We start from the raw sequence: 17,051 nt of genomic DNA, 5'->3' as shown, positions 1-17,051 counted from the left end.
AATAATAAAATAATAAAAATAAAACATAATAAAATAATTCTCACGACGTTTCGGCCACAATGCAAGCAGCCGTCCTGCGTTGTAGCCGAAACGTCGTGAGAATTATTTTATTATGTTTTTTATTATTTTATTATTTCCCTTCTACGTGACTTCACCGAAAGAACCAAGAAGATGAATCCCTGCAGTCACGAAAGCTTTAAATCGAAATTTAACCTTGTCACTACTTGCTTCCTTCTGCCCGATTCCCACAAACGCATTGTTATAATACTCTTGAATGTATCGTGATTTTTGTTGTTGTTGCAATTCATTGATTGGCAGGTCTGGGAATGGTGGCTTGTCGGGGGAGGTCACCTCTGCCGGTCGTGGGGGTACCCACACTTTATCCAACCTCCCCACGTGCTGATCGACTGTGGTGTACCCACTTAGACTGCTGGGTGGACAAAGGTGGCGGGGGGGGGGGGGGATTTAAGAATCTTGCTCCGTTGTTTCAACTGGGAGATTGAAGAGAACTGGTGACTTCACGATTACAAGCCCGCTTTATAAGTGTATACTGTTGTTATGAACTGGCATTCATATTCTTGTTTTCTACTACGAACGGGTAAATAAGCTGATAGAATTGACAGATGGAATCATGAGTTACTATTTATTCTAACAATTATATTGATATTTATGGTTTCCCTATTGGTGTATTTAAATTATGAACATAATCATTATAATGATGAAATGTCAATGTCTTTATTTTTGATGACATATCACAGATCAACATCTTATTGAAATTACTGGTGTAAGAATGATGGCATAACATTATATTAAACTGCATACAAAACAAAGTAAACAAGCATTTCCCACAGCTGTAATGGTAATTTAGCCAAGCACGTGAACACAATCGTGCTAAATTTAACTCAAATATATTGTTTTGTTATCTATGAAACTAAAACAAAGAGAATTACTACTTTATCCTTTAAAGAACTACGAGTGTCCACTGCTTTTACGGTGGTAAAATCTTGAAATGTATCCTACAAGACAGTTTTGTATATCAGTTACCTGCACTTCCCCAGTCAATGTTAAGCAGGTTGTTGTACCACCCATCGTAATGCTGGACTTCAAAGTTGGGAAGGCAGTCTGTAAAACAGTTACATTCAGTGTTGAACATCGGCCATAGCAGCATTTGCTCTCAAGGAAGCAGAGCAGCAACGGCCAACACTTCAGTGAACAATGCTTATGCAGCAAATTACACCGAAGGTACATTTCCCATGCATTACGTTTTTTTGTTCATAAAGGTAAAAGAAAAACATATTTACGTGTGACATATTCGTAATAAAGGCTTTTGGGTTAGCTCGCGTAAGTATAAATGTGTCGTAACCATCCACCACCCGACAAAGACAATTAGTAAGGGATCTGTCACGTAAACTAAACGCCAATTAGTGACTACTTCAGCCCACCGGTGTGTTGGAGAGTAAATCCACAACATTTACAATTTGAGAACGACGTTTCGCTGGTAATTACATCCAGCATCATCGGGCGATTTGCCCGATGATGTTATCGTACTCAAATTGTAAATGGTGTGGATTTACTCTCCAACACACCGGTGGGCTGAAGTAGTAACTAATTGGGTGGTGGAGGGTTACGACACATTTATACTTCCGCGATTTAACCCAAACAACTTTATTATTAATATTGGTCGCAAAAGCCTACGTGTTAAAGTGCCTTATATTGCCCACAGCAATGTTGATGACTATTTTGTGTTATATATATAATAGTTTTGCATCATACAAAGACCCATATTTAACAGAGAGGGTCCTTGCCAATACATATCTGGTGCTTTATCAGTATTAGCTAAAGCAAGTATGACTGCCAATGAGACACTGAAAACCGGTGAAAAGTTTGTGTTAAGCTGCAAATAAATATGCGCTCCCAGAAGGCTTGTATGGTTGATGGGATGTGTACATTATTTTTTATAAGCAGAGGGACATTTGTGATGGAAGGGTATTTTCTGTTTACTTCATGATTATTGTGACTTATATTCTTTACAACGACGCCTATTTATTATTTAGTGCATTTAATGCAATGGGTTAGATTGTGTTTACATATATCCGTCCAATATACTCAACAGATTTCGAAGCTATGTGCTTTGCAAAATCTCAAATTGTACTGCACTAACTCGTGTGAATTCCTGAATATATTCATGACAGCGAATAGCCACAGGACCACATTGCAAGCATGTTTCACTCACATAGCAAATATTAGAATAATTTGTTTTTGTTAAATGGTGCCAATTGACACAGTTGGATGAAACGGGAAAAAGTTTTCCTCTTAAAGCATGGCGAAATCGGTCAAGCAGTAGTATACCTGATCCTTAAAAAAACGCAACAAGCTTGTCATTAAATGTAAACTTGGTTATCAGTAGTGCATATGACTAAAGAGTAATGCAAATCCAGATGATTCACAGGAAGCCATTCAATTAAATTGTTTAATAATTGGCAGTGGACTATGGCTTGGACACACGTAAACCCAGATGATTCATGGTATGGCACTCACAGTTATACAAGACTCGTATTTCAAAGTGTCATTTACCTTGCACCATAAACACATCACCGCACTCATACACTTTGGTTCTTTCGGTAAAGTCACGTAGGTAGAAAAATAAAATAAAAAAATATATATCACGACGTTTCAATCGCAACACAAGCGGTCATTCTCAGGTGGAAAAATATTATTTTTTATTTTATTTTTCTACCTACGTGACTTTACCGAAAGAACCAAAGAGTATGGATTCTTGCAGTCACGGAAGCTTCAGATCAAGATTTCACATCACCGCATGCAATTGCTGGAAATTCCCAAGACATGTCATGTAACACCGCCAATGGTTAACAATGGTAGTACCTGTTAACCCATTTGAGATTAGGCTTATTTATACAAATAATTTCTTTTTATCAAATGAGGAAATCAAATGCTAACCTCCAGCCAGCCAAAACAAACAGAAGGGCAGCAGAAGGATGGCAACCATCCTCCTTAGCGAGCTGGCTGCACAGCAAGCAGGAGTTGCCTCAAAGAACTTGCTGAAGAAACTGTGCAGATACAACAAATATATGCAACACATTAGGCCTGGTAAACATTGAACACCAAATGCACGTATATTTAGTGGCAGCCTGCGTATCTGTGTATCTGTTCTGTCGCAACCTAAGGTCAAATTGTTTGCCAATGGCATAATAAAATGTATCTCACCTACAAGGTTGTCGTTATTCACAAGATTCCAAACAATTCTTATTAGCATGATGAGGATTCCAAACGTCAAGATAACACCTGTGTTTATTTATGAAAATAGTATAAACGAAAATGCAATGCAAACTGGGAAGCCTCACTAGCAATTGTGATCGAATATGGATTGAAAGAGGGTGTCTTATGGGTGCCGTTGTGCCACAGAGGTTAGCACCACTGTGCTTTGAACCCAGTGACCTATGTTCGATTTCCGGCCATAACAACATTTGAACCACTACTCGGACCTGCCCCAGCTGTTGCTTCACGAACTCAAACCGATCATCAGGGTGAAGTCTGGTCAAATAACCCCATGAACAAACACGGGGAGCCTTTATCCAGCAGTGGATTATTATTATTATTATTTTCCGATGTCTACGTTTGTTGCAAGCTCTCCTATTTGATGACAATTCACAATACCGTGAGATTCACATTACACCAACATTTTTTACGCCTGGACAGCTCCGTGGGTGATCTTGTTTAAAAGGGGCACATTCAAAGGCTCGGGAGTTGAACGACAGTCAATGTAAAACAAACATTAAACAAATGATAAACGCTTAACAGAATTAATATTTGGATGATTTGCTTTGTTCCATCGTGCATTCTCAAGTGCTCACACACAGAACGTAAAATATTTGACCAATTCTTTTTTATACGACTTAGAATTTAAAAGTGTCTCAACACCTTCCGACCCCACTGACCACACACACATAACAATATCGGTGAATAAATATTATGGCTCTGCAAACACGACGTTGAAATGTCTAGGCAGCAATCTTTGCGGTTTCATACAGTGCAGCATAGCAGGTCAGTTTACATGTTACTATGTTGTAAACTGTATGACCTTGCTCATAGGGCGCTGCACCGTTGTGTAATCATCACCACAGACATGTGGGTCCCCGTGAGGTTCCAATGCATGCATATGCCTCGGTGTTCAAACAGTGGAGTACAAAGGGGGGCAAAATTAATGGTGTGCAACCGAGGATGGCAAGAAGTAGAATATGATTGAGCGATCAGAGGCCCTGCCTTCTGAGCCCATTCAAGTTCAAGTTCATTTATTAGGCATAGCCCTGTGAGCCAATCGGCTCTTGAATCGGGTGCAACCGCAACAAACAAAAAACTAAAAACATGAACAAAAAAACTTCTTAAAGTTAATATGTGACTGAGTGCAAACAGAAAATCCAAGAAAAGACAGCAAAATATTGCAGAAAAAACACCGTTCACCAACGCTGTGTGCAAAAATCCCAGTGGGATGCAAGTCAAACAACCAACAACCAAAAGACAACTTAGATTAAGGCCATCAGTCTAACTCTGTACTACAACAAACAAACATGGCTAAACCAATACACTTTTCGAAATCACCAAAATAAAGCCATAAACCAATTCCATCCCTGCCCAGCCCTCCACCTCCGCTTGACAACTCCACCTACTTATTCAACTCTTCAATAACAATCTTCAGTTGCTGCAATGGTAATGTGTACTACACATTATATCGTCTCCATGTCAACACATATTTACATCTAATGAAGCTGTCTGCAAGCTCTGTTTTTGTTGTTGTCTAAGATTGAACTTTTATACATTTCCACTTGGAACAATTCAAAGCTTATGGCGTTTTCATGGGAAAAGTGGGGATGTTGTCACATTTCAGTCCAATCGAAAACACAAATAAAATATTCGGATCATCCGAAATTTCATACCCTCGACCCGATTTTCAGATTTTCCAAGTTAAACAGAAAATCAGGGACATATCTTGTGACATATATGATCTTCCTGCAAAAATCATGATTACAGCTCAAAAAGAGTGTCTAAGGCTGTTAAATAATGAATTGTGTAATCATTCTACAATTTTTTATTATACTTCAGGTATATTACATAAGTACTTAGCAATACATATATATTATAATACACATTTACGTTACTAATGTAGCTTAAACAAAATTGCCTATTGCGACAGACAAAACACAATAATCTCTTGAGCGATGTTTAGTAGGTAACCAGTTTCGGGTGGATATACTGCACTATAGTATTGCTTACAATAGAGTATATTATTCATTGTAGAAAGCGTCAGAGTAGCACACTTTGAAAATAATGTAGATTATTGTTAATAAACGTTGCCCAGCTTCAGCGAGAATAAAACTATTGAACCGCAGAATTAAGTTAAATAATGTACACATTATATGCAGTTTTACTGAGTTATACATTACATTCCCGTAATTCAAGGTTTAATGATATAAAAGCGGTATATGCATATTTTTTCTCCTTTATTCACGTAATTTCTATTGCAATGTTAAATAGAAAAAGCAACTCAACTGGCTCAGGTGGCCCAGAATCAATGGTGGGAATTCTCTATCCCTATGGTCTGGCCACTCTGTCCATAGCATAACAGCTGTTAGCCAAGGCATACTACTAAATAACAACTACGGTAGGTACTGGTAGGTTATACGTGAGACAAGTTCATTTATACTTACAAATGTTATTTTTACAAGCGTAAATAATACTTACTGCGGTACAAACGAAGTGCCTTGATTCTTCTCGATGGAAGACAAGTGTAACCGTTGCTCGTCTGTCTAAAAAATAAGTACGACTTCCTTAAAGCAGCCTCACATATACCGGTATATATAGCGTGTGAAGATAACCTTTTAATGGTCAAGTTGAAAGGCCAGTGTGGACATAGGGTGCTTCAGAGAGTATGCAAACTAACTTCCGACTGCAGTAACAAACCTCATAAAGTTCCTCTCGAAACGTGTACACACTGGGTGTGCTGTCAAGTAGTAAGTGTTACTTTAAAAGTTGTCTTATACAGCAGCATGGACATTACACAATGCTTTCTTTTTGCCTGTTACTATTATTTTAAGAGGACGTACAATGCGGCATTCACAGTTTAGTTCCACGTGTAATCAAACACACACACATTTATTGTGATGAATGATCACGCGGTGACCTCAACATCCATGTTGAGGACTCAATCTGCTAGAATGACTGCGTTCGTCTCATCCGCGCCGAATTCCACCACCCCACTGCAGGCTCCAAACCACCTTCTCTTCCTGTCTCTTTCCCCACTACTGAGATCGTCTCTTTCCCAAAACTCTAAGTAAGCTCGTTCGATGCATTAAAATGTGTCACATAGTCACTTTAAGATGTTTTTGTTGTTCATGTTTTAGTTTTTTGTTGTTGCGGTTGCACCCGATTCAAGAGCCGAATGGCTCACAGGGCTATACCTAATAAATGAAACTTGAAACTTGAACTTGAAACTTGAACTCCTTCTTGATTTATATTTCGATTTAAAGCTTCCGCGACTGCAGGGATTTATATTCTTGACTTTACCGAAAGAACCAAGAATATCATTCTTGAATTATTGCAACTCTGCAAGGACGACGGGCCGAGTCAATCTCCGATCGATGTAATGTTAAACAGACTTTAAAAAATAACAATAGATTGATTATGCAATATCTATCAATAAAGCAAATACATTTTACAATTGGGGTGTGATGCTGAATTATATCGTTGTGCTTTGAAAAAACTAAAACTAAGTATGACTGACATCGATGCTTATTTATAACGATGAGAATATTCTGAGTTAAATCTTGTGGTTTTTATGGTCAACGAATAGACATGCCTGTTGCTGTAATTCTTCTTTGTCTCTGACATGACGCTGACCGGAAGAATAACAAATGTCAAATCATGGTTTCTCATCACAATCCACGATTATACAACACAGATCACTGACATGTATGTACAGTTTCCATGCTAACACACAGTATAATTAATGGCAACGTTTGATCATGCAAAATTATATTTTAAAATAATAATATAAAAGCATTCAATGCAAGAGGTGGCAGCGGTACAGCACCACCACTGCTGGTAGAAGGGCCTCCACTGGAGGGAGCTCGAGAAAAATAAGAGAGCCTCTCCAGATGGCATTCGGCCAGCTCTTCCTTACTATTTAACTTAACACGTGAACAAAAGTGCATGCAATAAGATCTATGACAGGTCTTGGAAGACCTCTCTAATTGAGCGAAGACAGAATCACAACAAGGAATGTTCTCTGCAGAAATATAATTCAGAAATCCTCCAACTTCCCAGAAATGAAGCGTGTACAATTATCTCTCAACAATAATTCTCATGATAAAATTCAGTACACTGTGACCACCCTACCCTCATGCTTCCTATATCCTATACTGGAACTTAAACACGTATTTTTCATTCTATGCAGTTATGTATTTTCACAAATGTTAGACATATCTGATTGCATTTGCTTTTTTGTAAATATCGCGTGACTGCGATGCCAATGTTGTGTCGTATACTCCTGATGATGACGGTGGATTTTTGCATTCAGCTCAGGTGATCTGAATCACAGCAAAAGTCGAAAAGCTTACGTGTTTCAAGTGATACTTTATACCTTGTATGCATGATTTTTTCCCAGTAAAGCGGATATAGTGTGCGTGTGTATGGGCACGCTTATTAAAACTCACTTCTAAATGTAGATTCCTTCCTGCACTGAATCACAGAGCACTCACAAAAGAGAACAATGACACATAAGCAAAACATAAGACAGTTTGCTGCCCTGTAGATCACAGGTGATCATGCAATATTCAAACAACATAAACGTCAGATACCGTCACGTTGTGAACTTTGTGGAACCTCGAGCATATTCCTCAACAGGGAAATTACTTTAAGGAAGAAAATGACGATAAAACTATAATTTGCATGACAGGTGAACGATATATTGAGTCACACAGACATCATATTGACCTTAAGGAAAGATGTCGTTCAAGTTCACATGTAAATTATGTGCCAGTTATTTATGACATTGTTTGAAGTTCATATAAAAAAGATGGGGTGTATAGTAGCGTATTTTAAATAAAAGTCAATACTCCAATGTACTCAACATTATGCTCATACGGCCTTTAATATCTCATGGGGAAAAAACGTGTTTCTACATTAATGTGTATATACGTCACAATGTGCGTGTGTGTGGGGGGAGCGGTGGTGTAGCGGTCAGCGTGCTGCACTACGAACCTGGCGACCCGGGTTCGATTCCCGCTCACGGCAAACACCAGTGAGGATTATCTGGGCCTCCCCTAGATCGACTCAGCCTCAAATGAATAGCTGGTGCGGTGTATAAACATCGCTGCTAGGGAGACAAAGGTGGTCGGGCGTGGTGTTGGCCCACCCACCCCCTCGTGTACCGTTCCGGCCTTCATAGGTGCTTGCTAACAGCTTTTGCCCCTACGGTCTGTTAAGGCTATATGGGGGATCTTTGTTGTGTGTGTGTAAATTATGCTGAACTTGCAGTATACCATTTTGTTTCGATCCAGATGACACTGCGAACTACGACCAAATCCAGCGGAATGCAACCAATGTCGTTAGATCACGGATGCTAAGCAGCATTGAGCCTGGGTAGTGTCGGGATGGGAAACGACGATATGCAAACAAGTTGTCATCGGGCAGCAGAGGTCAGTGCGGCAAAGTCTACTGTTGTCCTGCCCTTCTATGCTCCCACGTCTATGCTCCCACCTTCATCAACCTCCACTGACTGGCTTCGTGAAATACGGTGAGATAACTCCCGTGACCTAAACAGGCATAGGCAGGCACTCATCCAGCAGTGGATTGACAACAGGGCTGTACATTTACAAATCCACACGTAGACGACACTGCAGTAAGAACGCTTGGTAGCTACTATCCGAATGCTGCCAATTAAATCCCCAGGCAGGTGCTCATGCCTCCTATCAGCAAACACAGACAACATCACATAAAAGGTGGCCATACATCTATCACCCATTATTTAAGTATTTGGTCACACAGCCCCCCCCCCCGTGTGAATTATGCATGCATGTTGCACTTCTTTCGCACCGTACGTAGCCAACCGTGCTAATCGGAGTATGTTTGACTACACTTCACCATGCTAGTCAGGGCAGGTTGATGACGGAGAGGGAGGTAGAAAGCAGGTCCAGTCCAGACACATCAAAATTAACCCGTAAAAACAAAGTTTTTCACTATAAATCCTTTATATGCGTGGCGGCTAGAGTACTCTCGTCCTCTGGCTTGAGATGGCTGCCACCTATGGGTCAGATGATTGCCTGCCACCAATAAGCAATTGGTAATTAAATATAAAAGAAATTCCTAAGAAGTGTAAAGTTATGGAAAAAATTTTCACGAAAATAAATTGTCACGCACAACGAGTCTGTGTGCAAAATGTCAGCTCGATTGGATCACGGGAAGTGGGTTAAAAAACGACCGAAAGATTTGCACGGTCGTAAGCGCGCAAGTGAACTTAATATAAAGGATTTAAAAACAACAGATCTCAGCCAAGGCTGGGAATTAAACCGAGTTGGATGATCGCCTCCCTCGCACTATGCCAGTCCCATGCAGTTTTTTTTACCATACTAGACCATCATGAGACCTCCTTTGCCAGTATTAAATTATGATAATAGGGGCAAGGCCGTAGCCATGAAGTCAACATTGGGGGGGAACAAATCTTCCAGGGGGTCTGGGGTCCCCCCCCCCAGACAAAAAAATCTAAAAATGAAAACGAATTTCCTGCCTAAAATATAAAAAAAATCACTAACACATAGGATGGACTTTTTCATTTATTTTTCACAATAATGTCTAATAGTGTATTGTATTAAATTTAATTTTTTCCTTTTTTTTACCTTTTTTTGTTTCATTGCATGTAATGGTAGAGATTCGGGATTAATAAAGTACAACCATAATCACAATAATATAAACAAAAAATTATTTTATAGCAATATATTGGGGGGGCATTTTGAGCATATTTCAATATTGGGGGGGGGGGGATGACAACATGGCTGTATATATTGGGGATGTGCCCCCCCCAAATATATATTATAATTGCGGCCTTGATTAGGGGTTTCCCCTTTCTGGCAATAAAAAGGCGTCCTCTGGTCTAACGCCAAAAGGCGAACAGCACAAAGACTTTGTGTTGTGTACGCCTTTTGGCGTCCTCTGGTCTAACACTGTTTGAGACTCGGCTCTAAAGAAAGCTGTCTCTGGTGTGGACCAAACAGTTTCAAAGACAATGCACATACTGTCACAGCATGTTTTTTTTTATTTGTTTGCACGTTCACCACAAGTACCTGTGGTTAATGCAAACATGATTCCTTACAAAGGTTTCAGTTTGGTGTTGTAACATCTTATCACAGCTGTTTTATTGCCAGAAAGGGGAAAACCCCTATTGCCATACTTCACCACGTTGTTTCCGTGTGGATTTAGTGAAGGGTAGTTGGAGATCTGGTGGGTTCGGGGTCAGGGCATGCTCGGCTATAACTTGCTGACGATGTTCGCGCTCCCAGCTCAATGACTAATACAGGAGGGGCATTTGCATGAAGTTTACATTTTAGTTTTCTCCCTTGTCGTTTAGTGGGGCAATCCACAAAGACTCGTAACGTGGATGTGATGCACGCGATCGTTTCACACCACGTGGCCGACGATTCCGTTTTACATCGAATTCATTTCCGAGGAACGTGCCGATTGATGCTGTCACCGGCGATGTTGGTTGAACGTCAATAACGGAACTTGGGTAGCAGAGAATTGCTCGCCTCAAAGTGTTATGGGGCGGGTGGGGGTGGGTTTTCCCCCTTGTTTCTTTTGCTTCACTCTGAACTTTTTCTCTTGGGCATTAATGGAATTGCTATTCTTTAAGTCAATAAGACACGTCACATTGACTGACCATTTCGCACGAGTGACCACGCGTTCGTTGAACGGCAGTTTGGGTGTGGCAGAGTAGAATGCACAGTACAACACCGTGATCAATATCATCCATAATAGAGGTTTTTGAGTTAGATCGCGTAAATATATAAATGTGCCGTTAAACCCGCCACCACCCGACACAGCCAATTAGTAAGGTTTGTCACGTAAACAATACATGCCAATTCGTTACTAAATTTGAAGCTTTCGTGACTGCAAGGATTCATATTGTTAGATTTTTTTCGGTAAAGTCACGTAGGTAAAAAAATAAACTTATTAAAGTAAAATAACTTAATAAATAAATTACTTGATACAGCTATCGTGCTGTGACAGTTGCACCTGAAGACGGAAGCTTGTGTTGCCTCCGAAACGTCGTGATTTTTATTTTATTTTACTTATATTAATTTTAATTTTTTACCTACGTGACTTTACCGAAAAAACCTAAGAATATAATTCGTTACTAGTACAGCACACAACCAGAGATGGCTGTCGCCTGATGATGCTGGTTGTAATTACTGGCGAAACGTCGTAAACACCGGTGTGCTGTACTAGTAACGAATTGGCATGTTTTATTTACGTGACAAACCTTACTAGTTGGCTGTGTCAGGCGATGGCGGGTATAACGACACATTTATGTTTATGCGATCTAACCCAAAAACCTCTATTATGAAAAGTGGTGGTACGCTCACTTCTTCTGATACATCTCGCCAGCTTGGAAGAATAGGCTAATTACCCTCCCAAAGGGGCTCTTGACAGTTTCTCCTAGCAGAGGTCCTTGCTCCAGCAGTGTAGTGACCAAGAGATTCCAGGGGTTACACCTTGACCTTTTCACATTGCTACAACACACGGTATAAAATAACATGTACATAAAAATAACAGGGCAAAACAAATACAAAATTACACGTATAGTCGTGAACATTGCTACGATGTGTGCAGTAGAATGAGCGATCAACTAGTTGAGTACGAAACAAAGTACAATGGTAGGCTATTACAAATTTGCATGATTGCATATTGATATCCTGCAAAAATGGACAGAAACCAATTTTTTTTAACAAATAATACATAACTCTAACTTAACTGCACGATAGTCTACCTCACCTGGACATGTACCACAAATTTACGAAACTCAATCAAACCATGTAGCACATCCAGGAAACATTCACCAAAAACCCAGCAACATATATTTTAACCGGCTTCATGAAATAAATCAAATAAGATCAACTCTATTAGAATGTGTTTAAACTAGTAAAGATTAATTTTTTTATTTACCAGATAAGCATTTTAAATATCGTAATTTTTATTCACTCGTGAAAATAAGTAATATTATGCATTTATTTATATTTCGTTCGTGTTTTGGGTTTCAATAACATGTTTAACGAAGCAAATGTCAGCTTCAGGAGGAAGTTTAGGGGCACTCAGTAGGTTGAGCTTCACTTGGAATGCACGTCTCCAAACGTGCAAAGTTCACAGGCAATACAATTCTAAATTGCATGTAAATCGCTAGTATTTTCCCTGTTTCAAAAATGTCTACGCCTATGCACTTGATTTTTCAGCACTGCCAGGTGGCCAAAACCCGGATTCAAACTGAGGTCAGTGCCTCTGACCTGACTTCATCATCATGAACCCCCTGAGCCAAGCGGCCACCGCAGGCTCCACGTATGTAGTTGAGCACAACCTGAGCCACAACCAAATTGTGAAGCTCTGGCCTTACCATACATTTACATGTGACTTGTGGCCCAGCAGGACCAGAGCATGGAGATGATCATTTGTGAATTGACTCATGGGGACGTCACCGACATGACTAGGGGTTTTGCAGTGGATACTTGGTCATTGTTAAAAAGTAGGGCAAAACAACATCCAAAAAGGGTTCTCTAGAGCTCCCTCTAGTGGGGGCCCTTCCGCCAATAGCGGCGTCAGAAGGCAATTGCAGAGGGCTGCACCTTTACCTGTTCTTTATATGACAAGTATGGTACAAGACACAGCACCACATTTGCCAATGTGAATATTTTTATTTCCACTAATTTTTTTACAGAAACGTCGACAAGGGCAGTATAGCAGGCTAATGCTTTTGGTAATGGTCCTTCTTCAGAATTAATATGGAAGTCAAATAGAAATAACTGCATACCATTAAATCACACCATTATATCTTCTTGTTCTTTCGGTAAAGTCACGTAAAAGGGAAGTAATAAAATAATAAAAATAAAACATAATAAAATAATTCTCACGACGTTTCGGCCACAAAGCAAGCACACCATTATAATAATGTCCTGCAGTTGGAATACTATCCATGTCTACAATTGCAAACATGCTTTTTTGAACGACATACCTTATTTCTACCAGCAGGTGGAAGTGGTAAGCGATATTGTGCTGGAGACGAGACATTGAGTCATAGTGTAATGACTCTCGGACTACACAAACTGTAGAGGGTTGCTTTATTTAGGGCGCTTCACGCAGATAACTTGGGCCAGGGATGGCACGCAAGTAGCGATGATGTGCAGACAGAGACGATGTGAAGACAGCGATGACAGCGACGGCGTGAAGACAGCGACGACCCCGATCCCACGGCAGCCTTGCGCCTCCTTTTATCCCCGGCGTGGCCCTCACCCCCCTTTCTCGAACTCTCTGGCCCATTTCCGAACTTCCCTGATGGTTCCCCCTTGTCACAACTCGCCCTCTATTAAAATCAATCTTCTGTAATTACTACTCGTGACTGCTGGTCCACACACTGTCCCTGTACCCGCACTGTCTCCACACATGCACTGTCTCTACATCACCCCCCCCCCCTCCTTAAAAAAAAATCAGTCTTCTCGGCTATTAAAAACTATTTTACAGTGTTTGGGCAGAAGAACCGCTTAAACATTTTAACTCGACGTCCGACGATCGTTAGGGCAGAGAACTGCATATAAAAAATTAATACGACGCCTGACAAACATTAGGGCGGAAGAACCGCATATGTAAAAAACAACCCACGCCAACCCTGGGAGATCCGCCTCGTGGAATCGCAAACACTTTGACCGGGTCTTTGATGCTGGTCCATCGCTTAGGGTGGATTTCTGCACCTCTCCGGGCAACGGGGGCTCGCACAAACGCCTTGAAGGGGTAGGCTCATCCCTGGACTCTTTGGAGGAATTTGACCAGGCTCCAGCCAGCGGTCCATCGCATGTGGCGGCTTCTTGTGATTCCCCGGACTTCAAGGCCTCGGAAACTGTGGGTGGCACAACGCATTTTTCCTGAGGCACAGTTTCCCCGGCAGACTGCCCCGGCACATCGGACACACCGGTGACCGGCCGCACAGGACTTGGGGATGAGCCGTCTATAGGGGGATGAACATGTGGTTTCAGGCACGACGGGTGAACAAACCAACGCCGACGTCCTGCCTGAATTCTTATGCACTCTGGCCGTTTGACTTCTACAAACCTCAACGGGGACCATCCTGTATGCTGCCAAGACTCCCGGAACGTGCAAGTCAGAATCTGTCTGCGCCTCATTAACTGCCTGACAGAGCATCGATGTTAAGGTTTTGTGCAGGCGTTCCACCATACCATCTCTTTGAAGATGGTATGGCGACGCTCTAATATTTTTTGTACCCATTACGTCGCACACTTCGTGCCGCAGTGTGGACGAGAAATTCCAAACCTGACCTGTGAGAAGCTGCTCGGGGGCTCCCTTGTCCATCACGTAGCCGTGCAAAAATGCATCGGCAATGGATGCAGCCATTTGGTTGGGCAATGGCCAAGCCATTGGCCACTGGGAATAAGTATAACCCGTAAAAACAAAGTTTTTCACTATAAATCCTTTATATGCGTGGCGGCTAGAGTCCTCTCGTCCTCTGGCTTGAGATGGCTGCCACCTATGGGTCAGACGATTGTCTGCCAGTATTAAGCAATTGGTAATTAAATATTTAATTTGTTTTCCCTAAACAGTGTAAAATTTTTGATTTTTTTTCACGAACATGAATTGTCTCGCACAACGAGTCTGTGTGCAAAATGTCAGCTCGATTGGATCACGGGAAGTGGGTTAAAAAACGACCGAAAGATTTGCACGGTCGTAAGAAAGCAAGCAAGCACGCAAGCACGCAAGCAAGCAAGCAAGCGAACTTAATATAAAGGATTTAAAAATACTCTACCACGACCAGGATCAATTTATTCTCCTTTTTTGTACTCGGAAAAGGTCCCAGGATGTCAAGCGCAACCAATTCGTTAATGCGGGACACTGTGATGGACTGCAACTGGGGATTGAGACTTTCTCGCCTGTGACTTTCGGCGCGCGCAATCAGTGCAACCTTTCACCAAATGGTAGACATAATTTGACATTCCTGGCCAATAAAAGTCTCGTTGCAGGCTTAGCAAAGTATTTCGATGCCCGAGGTGTATCAACTCATTTTTGTGTACTGCCCGCGTTAACCTACCACGTAGTGAGATGGAGAACTATACACTGATGTTGCGAAACCTCATCCCACCTCATCAGCAGTCCTTCCTGGTTAGTTTTGGCGTGGTGCCACAAGTTCAACAAGGAAACATCCTCCATCTGTAGCTGGCCTCATTCGGCATGCATGAGGCCCAAAGTGTTGTCCCTTATGTATGACCACCCCGGCTGGTGGCGGGTCACTCAATGCCGCTACGACCCCTGGTGACCCAGCCGCAGGTGGTTTACGCCCGACAAGCATGCACAATGTTCATCTATAGGCAAGCGGGATAATGCGTCTGCAATACAGTGCCTTACACCCTTGCGATAAATTACCCGGAATGAATACTCCTGGAGTATCTCCAGCCAGCTTGAGAGCTGGCCGGAAGGCTGGTCCACTCTCAGAGAGTACTGGAGAGGGCCGCATGGTCCGTGCGGACTACGAAGTCCCTGCCATAGAGATAAGGCCTGTACTGTTGAATGAAGTACACCATGGCCAAAAGTTCCCTGCAGGTAACACAGTACCGCTGCTCAGCGGTTCACAGGACGCGACTTCTGTATGTAATTACTCTTTCCACCCCGTTCCTCACTTGGGACTAGACAGCTCCTATGCCCATGTCACTAGCATCAGTGTCCAGCGTGAACGGCAGGGAAAAATCCGGATAGTCAAGGGGAGGCGCATTGGAAAGGCGATTTTGTAGTGCAACAAATTGTGTCCTCCTCTTGGCCCCATTTTAACTTCTGGTTTTTAGCCATCAAGGCATACAAGGGATTTGCAACTGTCGCCAACTGCAGACGAAAGTGTGCACTTCTCCCACCGACTCTGGGGGTTGGCCAATCGCGTACGCACGCCGTTTTGTCCGGGTCTATACACTGTAGCTATCCCGTTAGCGCTGACAATGTGGCCCAAATGTCGCACTGAGGTTTGTAGCAAATGGCATTTAGCGATCAAGGCATGCATGGGTTTTGCAACTATTTAGCAGTCATCAAGTTTGATCAAGTTTTTCAGAATCAGAATCTTCATTTAGACTGGATGAATCCGCTGAGTTGTGAAGCTCTCTTTCATAGATGCCCAGTATGGCCAGGTCAGCCATTTATGTATAATCATGAAGAAGCAGCCCAAATGCGAAACCAGATTCACAGTGATGCTGGCTCAAATATCTAATACCTCTCAGCCACACAAGCACTTGTCTACAAATGATCAATAAATAAATAGAATTTCCCTACTGATGATCTAGAATGTTGTTATCAGCATGTGTTTAAACACACAAACTCCAACTGTTGCTCACCAATAATTAACCCAATAAGTGCGAAACCAATCCATAGCGAGTTTAAACCAGTGCTGCTGGTTACTACAGAATAAGTATAGAGGGCTTATTGGTTGATAAACTAAAATATATTTGAAACCTATGTGGAAATTCTGTACTAAGATACACACTGTTTACCAACATCTTACATCGTCAAATCACAGCTGGATGAAGGCCTCTCCAAGCCACCATCTCTCATAATCCTGCTATGTTATTGTTTGTCAATCATCTCTTGATATCGTTTTGCTCACTGCTATTCCGTGCTCAAGATGTGCATGTATATCTATTTTCATTTCACAAGAAACCCTCCCCCAAAAAACATATATGTGAAAGTGTCATCAATGTAGCATGCATGTAAAATTATGTGATAACAAGTCT

General features: G+C 41.6%; 1 pseudogene; it reads right to left on the bottom strand.

Annotated features, from left to right (window-relative positions):
• LOC133346345 (dual oxidase 1-like) overlaps positions 1 to 5,862 on the bottom strand; it is a 36,191-nt pseudogene extending 30,329 nt beyond the window's left edge.
• Between the last annotated feature and the right edge of the window lie 11,189 nt (positions 5,863 to 17,051).

The sequence above is a fragment of the Lethenteron reissneri genome, chromosome 24, assembly GCF_015708825.2.
Source record: "Lethenteron reissneri isolate LAM-NWPU_2019-01 chromosome 24, ASM1570882v1, whole genome shotgun sequence".
Taxonomy (NCBI): Eukaryota; Metazoa; Chordata; class Hyperoartia; order Petromyzontiformes; family Petromyzontidae; genus Lethenteron; species Lethenteron reissneri.
Note: the sequence above shows the minus strand (reverse complement) of the source record. Positions and strands in the feature narration are given on the sequence as shown.